The sequence below is a fragment of the Nycticebus coucang genome, chromosome 7 (assembly GCF_027406575.1).
Source record: "Nycticebus coucang isolate mNycCou1 chromosome 7, mNycCou1.pri, whole genome shotgun sequence".
NCBI classification, from domain to species: Eukaryota; Metazoa; Chordata; class Mammalia; order Primates; family Lorisidae; genus Nycticebus; species Nycticebus coucang.
In genome coordinates this window covers 67,465,325-67,475,292 of record NC_069786.1, presented here as the reverse complement: position 1 = coordinate 67,475,292, position 9,968 = coordinate 67,465,325, and the positions used below count along the sequence as shown (strand labels likewise).

At 41.1% G+C, this 9,968-nt stretch overlaps 1 pseudogene across 1 annotated transcript; it reads left to right on the top strand.

The window, feature by feature from the left end:
* The first annotated feature begins 7,154 nt into the window (after positions 1 to 7,154).
* Positions 7,155 to 8,125, top strand: LOC128590702 (mitochondrial import inner membrane translocase subunit Tim23-like; annotated as a pseudogene). The gene has a single exon (XR_008381317.1). The product of XR_008381317.1 is annotated as a mitochondrial import inner membrane translocase subunit Tim23-like (transcript).
* Positions 8,126 to 9,968: the final 1,843 nt, after the last annotated feature.

The window sequence follows — 9,968 nt, the reverse complement described above, 5'->3', positions numbered from 1 at the left end:
GGCACCCTACTCCTTGAGCCACAGGCGCTGCCCCTAGAATTAGCTGATCAGGATCTACCAAGGCAGTCCTATCCTCTAGCAGAAGAGTACACCATGGTATTAAAAGGGGATGGCATTGAGAGGATAGGGGGAGTTTACCCAGTTCTCCTGGCGATGTGTTGGGTAAGTAAATGCAAGCTAAGAAAGCTCTGATCCTGGGGGCCAAGAGACAAGCATCCGTTAGCCTGCACAAGACCGGCCTTGAATTGTGAGGCTGTATGGCAGGGATCAGGCTCATACTGCTAGTGAACTAAACAGATTTACAGTTCTTCCTTTTTTTTTCTTTTTAGAGACAGAATCTCACTCTGTCACTCTAGCTAGAGTGCAATGACATCATCATAGCTCACTACACCCTCAATTCCTGGGCTCCAGAGGTCCTCCTGTCTCATCTTCCAAGTAGCTGGGACACAAGCTGAGACGCCACACCTGGTTACATTTTTGTCTATTTTAGTAGAAATAGGATCTTATCTTGCTCACGCTGGTCTCAAACTCCTTACCTGAAGGGATCCTCCCATCTCAGCCTCCCAGAGTGTTAGGATTATAGGGGCAAGCCACCACACTTGGCTCAGTTCTCTCTTTTTGAGGTTTGATTGGGTTAATCTTTTTACACTGACAAACCCCCGAGAGTCTTGGACAACTCAGTGGGAAGAACTTACAGGGGAGATCCTGGAAAAGAACATGGGATAACTTGAGTAAATTACTGGAAAAACAAAAGATGTAAGACCATATTATTCCTTAAACTGGAGTGGTATGTCTCACAAGTTACACATGTGCCCTTTTAGCTCAAGAATCTATTACTGAGTGGACAGTCCCAAGTCAGTGCATCTAATTAGCTTGATTAGGTCAGGCATCTAATCTGGTCCATGCAGCTGGGACCTCAGGAGCAAGAAAGACAACTGGCATTGAGTAGGCATTGACAGAAAGACCGAGGATTCTACAAGCAACACAGAATATTTTCTTTTACAAAGTTAGACCACCAAGTTAATAAAATATATCTCCAAATCACAAAATGCTATACTCAAAGATTCAAGCAACTATTTTCCGATATAGGTTAAGAAAAGATACAAATGTTGTTCAGTGAGAGCAACACAGACTTCGGAGCCAGAAAGACAAAGTTTAAATTCCATAGCAGTCACATCTGAACTGAATCACTTTGGGAAAATTAATATCTCAGAGCCTCAATTCCCCCATCTGTAAAGTGGCCATAATAATAACTATTTAATAAAAGAGTTGTGAGTGTTAAATAAGGCAATGTCTATATAAAATATTTTGTGCCTTTCCTGGCCTATATCATATTCTCAGGAAAAGGTCAATGTTATTTTTAACTATACTAACAAGAGTTAGCAATGTTCTTCCAGGGTGCTAATATACTCCAGGGCATTGTTCTCTGAGGTTTGTAAATACTTTGAGATTCTTTGGGGGGAAAATGTACTATAATAGAAGGAAATTTTATTTGTGCTCTGGTTCTCGTTCAATGACTAAATTATAGAGATAAAACCAGGGAGAGCTGTAATATTTTTCTGGCTGTTTGACTAAAATAAGGAGTGAATTAGTCAGGACTTTTACAGTTGTAAGTGAAAGAAATCCAACTGGTTTAAACAACAACAAAAAAAAGTAAGAAAGAAAGAAAAAAAGAAATTTACTGACTCATGTAAATGAAAAAGGCCAGGGCAATGGTGGCTTCCAGATTATTTGGATCCAGGAACACAAAAGTCTAAGCCAGGAATCTCTTGGTCCTTCTTTCCTCTCTATGGCTGCATTGTCAAGCAGATCCTCCTGCAAAGACTCCAAAAGGAGCTCCAGGCTCACATTCTACCCACTGGCAAGAATTCATCTTTTTCTTAACAGTTTCAGAAAAAAACTGGAAGAAGTTTTGGTCCAGGTAAGATCAGATGCCCATCTCTGAGCCAGTCCTGAGGGCCGGAGATAAGACCTTTTTTGGTTGTTGTTATCCCTGGATTGTATGATATGGCACAGCGAAAAGATTCAAACAGTTCCACGCGGTATTTTGAAATTCATCCCAACTGTAGGCAGAGTGACCTGCAGGTTGGACAGACCAAAACCTTCAGCGTTTCCTTAGTGTCAGGATCTGCTTCCATGATCTCCTGATCCAGGGCTGAGACCTCAGGACATAGTTGTCTCTCCTCTCTCCTCCTGCAGCTTGGTGGAGATGGCTTTCACGGGTCCTCTCTGGATCTGCTTCATTGGGTGTATGACATAGCCCCCTACCTTGTTGCAGAGCTTCTTGCCAGGAATAATGGCCATCTCTGCGTACGAGCTTGTTCATGTGGAAGTGGCTGCCCAGATGTGTGTAGTACTTCTCAGTGATGCCTGGGCCAATTTCTTCACGGTTGTGGTGCAAACCCAGCCCGTGTTGGCAGGTCCTTGGTAAAAGAGCAAGATATGGCCTTCTAATTAGCCATATCTGGGCCATATATTTATCACTAGAGGTTGGGATTAGGGTGGGGGCTCCAATTGAGCTCCACCTCAACTACATAGAGGTGTGGTAGGGAGCCTCAATGTTTAATTGGGACATTTTTACCAGTAGAAAGAGGATGGGGCTGATATGCCCTAGAGTCATACCAACCAACCAATCAACCAACCACACAGCTCCTACAAAAGGAACTGTAGCTGTGGAAGAAAAGTTAAAATACAATGACTATACTCTGGTTTTTTTTCCTCTGCTAGAAGATGATTATGTATCTACTTCACGGTGGCCACTGAAATTTATTTTCTAATTCCATTTGAAAGAAATTACGTAAATCTTTCTGATAAAGTATTCTTGGATGACAAAAATGAGGCCAACTACATGAAGATTAACTTATCAGAAGCTCGAAATAAATTAATTATTTTACATAAGAGTAGTCTCACTCTATTCCGATGATTTTTGTATGCATGACCACTATCTTAACCAGCTTATCCTATTATAACAAAGGAAATTGCCATCTGTCACTTTGCTTGTATGAAATATTTCTGGAGGTGGCTTGCCAACTTCAGCCAGAATTATAAAACTAATGAGTTTTTAGCTACCATATGCACAGAGTGTAATAATAGCAGGTTCTAAGCAAATGTTGTCTACTTGCTTCTGGAAGTGCTTTCCCTCCATGATAGGAGCAGATGCCCAAGGCTCTATTAAGAATTCTGTTTTCTTCATAAATCTGTACCGTGACATGGAGTCCTCATACTCTTGTGAAGTGATTTTTATATGGAAAACATGGCTCTTGTTGCCCTGTTTCTCACAGGGTTTTCAGCCTCTGTTGTATAGAGACTGGCCCTTAGTATGTCAGAATCAAGTACCAGGTATCTTTTAGGAATGAACAGTTTAAAATTTCTGTGGGTCTTCTGCTTTTTTGATGCTTACTGATTTATGTGACAGCAGACAAGATTTTGATTTTCCAATAGTACTTATTTATATTAAAATGATTATTTGTGCCCAGCCCACTGCTTTGTGCCATAACAATCAGAACAGGTTAGGTTACACAGTTGTAACAAATGACCTCAAATGTCAATGGTTTGTAATGACAAATTATTTCTCATTTTCACTACATGTTCCACCATTTCCCATGGATTATCATATAATTTGTTTCCTTGGGGTTCTAGTATATAAGACTCCACCAAAGGAAATTCATAAATACTCATAGACCATTGGAAGTGGGTGGGAGAGTATTATATATGTTTATAAATTAGTGTTGGATGCAATGGCTTATGCCTATAAACCCAACACTGTGGGAAGCCAAGGCAGGAGGTTCCCTTAAAGCCAGGAGTTCAAGACCAGCCTAGTCAAAAGAGTAAAACTCTGTCTCTACTAAAAATGTTTAAAAAATTTTTTTAAGAAATTGCTTTTTGAGACAGAGTCTGTCTGTGTCATCCTTGGTAGAGTGCTGTGACATCACAGCTTACAGCATCCTCCAACTCTTGGGCTTAAGCAATTCTCTTGCCTCAGCCTCCCAAGTAGCTGGTACTACAGGTGATTGCCACAATGTCTGGCTATTTTTTGGTTGTTGTTGTCATTATTGTTTAGCAGGCCTGGGCTAAATTTTTAATTTTTTAAAACACAATGCCAGGCATGGTGACACATGACTGTAGTCCCAGCTACTCAGGAGGTTGAGGTGGGAGGACTGCTTGACTCCAAGAGTTTGAGGGTACAGTGAGCTGTGATCATGCCACTGCCCTTCAGCCTGGATGACAGAGTAAGAATCTATTTCTGGGGGAAAAAAAATTAGATAAATTTATAAGTTAGTATGCTTTAAAAAAACAACAACAACTAATATCAGAAAACAACTCTATTCACCAATAACGCCTAGAGGCAATTACAGCCTAGTAACAAAGAGAAAACCTAGCGCCAAGATCTTGGTTTCTAAATTCCATTCACCAGTGATGAAAGAAACCAAGCCTCTTTGGAAAAAAGGCTAATTCAAAGTTTGGGTCAGAGAAAGATTGTTCTAGAAAATAAAGAAGAATTAAGGAACTAAAAGGACATGTGTATCCACTAAACAAGTGATGAGCATTTGTATTGTTTTCACTTCTCTGCTATTATAAATAATAATGTACAAACATTAGTTCATAAATAATAATAAATTAACGTCAGGTTTTCTATTAACATATGTTTTTTATTATCTTGGATATATAGCTAGGAATAGAAAATCTAGGTTATAGTAACTCTGTGTTTAAGTTTTTAAGGAATTGCCGGGCTATTTTCTAAAACAGACACACAATTTTACATTCCTACCAGCAATGTACTTGAAGGTTCCAATTTCTCCACATCCTTGCTGACACTTGTTATTTTCCTTTTTTCCGCCTTGGAGTCATTCTGCTGGGTGTGAAGTGTTATCTCACTGTGTTTTTGATTTGCATTTCCCTAATGTCTAATAATGTTGAGCTTCTTTAATATGCTTATCAGCTATTTGTATATCATCTTTGGAGAAATGTTTGTATAGATTATTTGCCCACTTTAACATTGGGTTGTTTTGATTGTGGAACTGTAAGAGTTCTTTTTTTTTTTTTTTTGTAGAGACAGAGTCTCACTTTATGGCCCTCGGTAGAGTGCCGTGGCCTCACACAGCTCACAGCAACCTCCAACTCCTGGGCTTAAGCGATTCTCTTGCCTCAGCCTCCCGAGTAGCTGGGACTACAGGCGCCCGCCACAACGCCTGGCTATTTTTTGGTTGCAGTTTGGCCGGGGCCGGGTTTGAACCCGCCACCCTCGGTATATGGGGTCGGCGCCTTACCGACTGAGCCACAGGCGCCTCCCTCTTTTTTTTTTTGAGTCTCACCATGCTGCCCTTGGTCGAGTGCCGTGAAGTCACAGCTCAGGACAACCTCAAACTCTTGGGCTTAAGCGATTCTCTAGCCTCTGCTTCCCAAGCAGCTGGGACTACAGGTGATTGCCACAACACCTGGCTATTTTTTTGTTGCAGCTGTCATAGTTGTTTAGCTGGCTCGGGTTGGGTGCGAACCCACCAGCCTCCGTGTGTATGGCCCGTGCTGTAACCACTGTGCTATGGGCACCGAGTAAGAGTTCTTTATATATTCTGCATATAAGACTTTTACTTGATATAGGATTTGCAAATATTTTTCCCACTTTCTTAATTGTGCCCTTTGAAGCATAAAAGTTAAAAATTTTATGACATCCAATTTATGTTTTTCTTTCGTCACCTGTGCTTTTAGTGCTTACAGTTATGTCTTTAATTCATTCCAAATTAATTTTTGTGTATGGTATGAAGTGGTGGTCCAAATTCTTTCTTTTGCATGTGGATACCTCATTGTTCCAGAATCATTTGTTGAAAAGACTATTCTTTCCCCCATTGAGTCACTTGGGACCTTATGAAAATCAATTAACTATAAATGTAAGGAAATATTTCTGGATTCTCAATTCTACACCACTGACATATATTGCTATCATTAAGCCAGTGCCACACTCTCTTGACTACTTGAATCTTTGTAGTGAGTTTTGAAAGTGAGAAATGTGAATCTTCCAGTTTTGTTCTTTGTTTAAGATTATTTTAGATCTTCTGGGTCCCTTGCATTTCCACATGAATTTTAGGATTAGTTTGCCAATTTGTTTTAATAGTTGGGATTTTAATAAGGATTTTGTTGAATCTGTAGATCAACATCAGATCTACAGATTGATATTGCCATTTTATCAATACTAAGACTTCAACTCCATGAACATGGGATATCTTTCCATTTATTTTGTAATTTACTATAATCAAAGGATAAGGTTTAAGAATTATTCAGGACATGGTAGGTTTTGCTTAATTACAAATTTACCCTAAAATCTCAAAGGCTCATTACCACAGAGATTTATTTCTAACTCGTGCTATACATCTGGTGTGCACGGTCTGGGTACTGTGTTCTAACACAGTCACTGAAGGACCCAGGCTAACAGAAGCTTACGTAATCTTATAGTTGAATCATCTAAAATACATGGCTTCCAGGGAACCAAGAGAAAAGAAGAGAAAACTAAAGAATCATGCATCAGCTTTTAAAAGCTTTACTTGAAAGAGGCATATGTATCTTTTGCTAATAGGCAGTTGACCCTTCATGACTGTACAAGGCCTGGGAAATGTCAATGAGCACATGGATATTTGGGGAGCACTAACTGTTTTGGACTGAACTGTGTCTCCTTAAAAGTTATATGTTGAAGCCCTAACCCCCAATGTGACTCTATTTGGAGACAAGGACTTTAAAGAGATAAAATTAAGTTTAAATGAAGTCATAAGTGTGAGGCCCTCATGTCTAGACACAGAGACACCAGAAATCTCTCTCCTTCTTTGCATGTGCACAGAGGAAAGCCATGTGATGACAACCATGATACGGTGACTGAATGCAAAAGGAGAAACGTTCTCAGCAAAAAACAACTTTGCTGACATCTTGATCTTGGAAGTCCAGCCTCCAGAACCGTGAGAAAATAAATGTTTGTTGTTTAAGTCACCTAGTTTGAAGTATCTTGTTATGGCAGCCCTGGCTGAGTAATATAATGTCTTGGCCTTAAAAAGGAAGGGAAGCCTAGAAAAATAGGTTGGGCCATGTTGTAGGATGATTTCAATTAATCTATACTTAATTGTTAGACACTGGCAAGATTTGGCTTTTTGAAAATAGTTTGTACAGCGTGTGCAGGAGGCCGTGGTAACGTGGGGTCCCCGGCTGGTACAGAGAAGCAACGGCCAAATCCACGACCTCGGCCTGAGGCAGCGGCGGGAAGCAGACAGTTTGCTACGACATTATGGAAGGCGGTGGGGGCAGTGGCAACAAAACTACAGGAGGTTTGGCCGGGTTTTTTGGAGCTGGCAGAGCAGGTTACTCGCAGGCGGATTTGGCTGGCGTCCCACGGCACAGACGAGTTTATTTTACCGACTGGAGCTAATAAAACCCGGGGCAGATTTGAACTGGCCTTCTTTACCATTGGAGGATGTTGCATGACAGGGGCTGCATTTGGGGCAGTGAATGGTCTTTGGCTAGGATTGAAGGAAACTCAGAACATGGCCTGGTCAAAACCAAGAAATGTACAGATTTTGAATATGGTGACGAGCAAGGGGCACTTTGGGCTAATACTCTAGGTTCTCTGGCTTTGCTCTATAGTGCATTTGGTGTTATAATCGAGAAAACACGAGGTGCAGAAGATGACCTCAACACGGTAGCAGCCGGAACCATGACAGGCATGTTATATAAATGTACAGGTGGTCTCCGAGGGGTAGCACGAGGTGGTCTGGCAGGACTAACACTTACCAGTCTTTATGCACTATATAATAACTGGGAGCATATGAAAGGCTCCTTCCTCCAACAGTCACTCTGAAGATTTTGCCAGCTCATGGAGGACACTTCAGTAGTCATCCAGATCAATTTATAAGTCAGTCTGGAGTTATTCTCTCTTCTACCTACAATTAGTTTGAAAAATCGGAGATTCTGGTTTGCTGTGATGAAGATCATGGATGGTTGACCAGGACTGCCAGTCCTTCCAGCCAGTGGGTTGAAGCCAAAATCCTTTCGGCGGCTCATGGTTCTAGTCTCTGCAGAAGGTCTTATACTTAACTGTTCTCTTCCCCCCCACAACTGGAAAACCACTTACTCCCAGAATTCAGGTCCTGCTTGTCAATACCACCTCAGCAAGTCTGTTCATTTATAATGATCAGAAACTGTAATGTTGCACTGTATTCTGAATAAAGGGTAAACATAAAGAATGAAAGTTTAACTCCAAAAAAAAAAAAATAGTTTGTACAACAGTACATCATCTTCTTTCCTCCAAAGAGTTCATAAAGTTTAAGTAGGAAGCAAGGTGGAATCATATCATATATCTAGGCACTTGTCCCATACCAATGGGGAGGATCAGGGCAGTTTGTTTTTCCAAGTTCCTGATGTCCCCCACCCATTGGTTTTTACTGTTGAATGTTTGATTTGCAAAGATTATTATTATTTTTTTTTTTGGAGACAAAAAGTCTCACTTTGTCACCATCAGTAGAGTATTGTGGTGTCACAGCAACCACAAACTCTTGGGCTCAAGGGATTCTCTTGCCTCAGCCTCTCAAGTAGCTGGGACTACAGGCGCCTGCCACAGTGCCCAGCCATTTTCAGAGATGAGGTCTCACTCTGGCTCAGGCTGGTCTCAAACTTTTGAGCTCAGGCAATACACCTGCCTCGGCCTCCCAGAATGCTAGAATTATAGGCATGAGCCACTGTGATCAGCTTATTCACAAAGATTATTGTATATTGTTGTACAACCAATTGCTCCAGACATTTATCTTGCAAAACTGAAACTTTGCACAAATGAAACACCACCACCCGATTCCTCTCTGTCTGTAGCCCCTGGGCAACCACCATTCTATTTTCTATATCTATAAATGTAACTACTCTCTGTTGTTTTATTTAATTTTATTTATTTAGATAGAATCTCACTTTGTCACCCTCTGTAGAGTGCTATTGCCTCATAGCTCGCAGCAACCTCAAACTCTTGGGCTCAAGTGGTCCTCTTGCCTCAGCCTCTCGAGTACCTGGGACTACAGATGTGCACCACTACTCCCAGTTAGTCTTTCTATTTTTAGCAGAGATGGGGTCTAGCACTTGCTCAGGCTGGTCTCTAACTCCTGAGCTCAAGGGATCCATCTGCCTAGGCCTTCCAGAGTGCTAGGATTACAGGTGTGAGCCACCATGCCTGGCCCTTACTCTCCATTGTTTTAATATATCAAGTTTGTGACAATCTGTTAACAGCAGCCACGAGAAACTAATACAGTATCCTTTCACCTCTTTCTCCTTGTTCATACATATTATAAATACATAAATGTACATAGACAATTTCACACATACGTAAAAATGCAGGAATTTTTGTTATTGTTATAAAATGAGACTATATTACAATAATTTTCTTTGTTTGCCCTTTTCACTAAACATGTTTGTTGAATACATGTTCATAATAATCATTTTATTCTAGCTGGGCACGGTGGCTCACACCTGTACTCCCAGCACTGTGGGAGGCTGAGGCGGGAGGATTGTTTGGGCTCAAGAGTTCGAGGCTTGTCTGAGTGAGAGTGAGACCCCGACTCAGGGGAAAAAAAATGGAAAAACCCAGCTGGGCGCCACAGTGAGTGCCTGTAATCCCAGTGGCTTCAGAGGCTGAGGCAGCAGGATGCCCACAGCCTGAGTCTGAGATTGCAGGGAGCTATGATGCCATCAAACTCTGCTCAGGGCATAGGGTAGACTCTGTCTTGACAAAAAAATAAATAATAATAATAATAATAATTTTATTCTATGTCTTTGGGTGAAACTTCTTTGAAGTACCTTTTTTGTTGTTGAGACAGAGTCTCACTATGTCACCCTTGGTAAAGTGCTGTCACGTCACAGCTCACAGCAACTTAAAACTCTTGAGCTTAAGAGATTCTCTTGCCTCAGCCTCCCAAGTAGCTGAGACTATAGGCACCCGCCACAATGCCCCATTA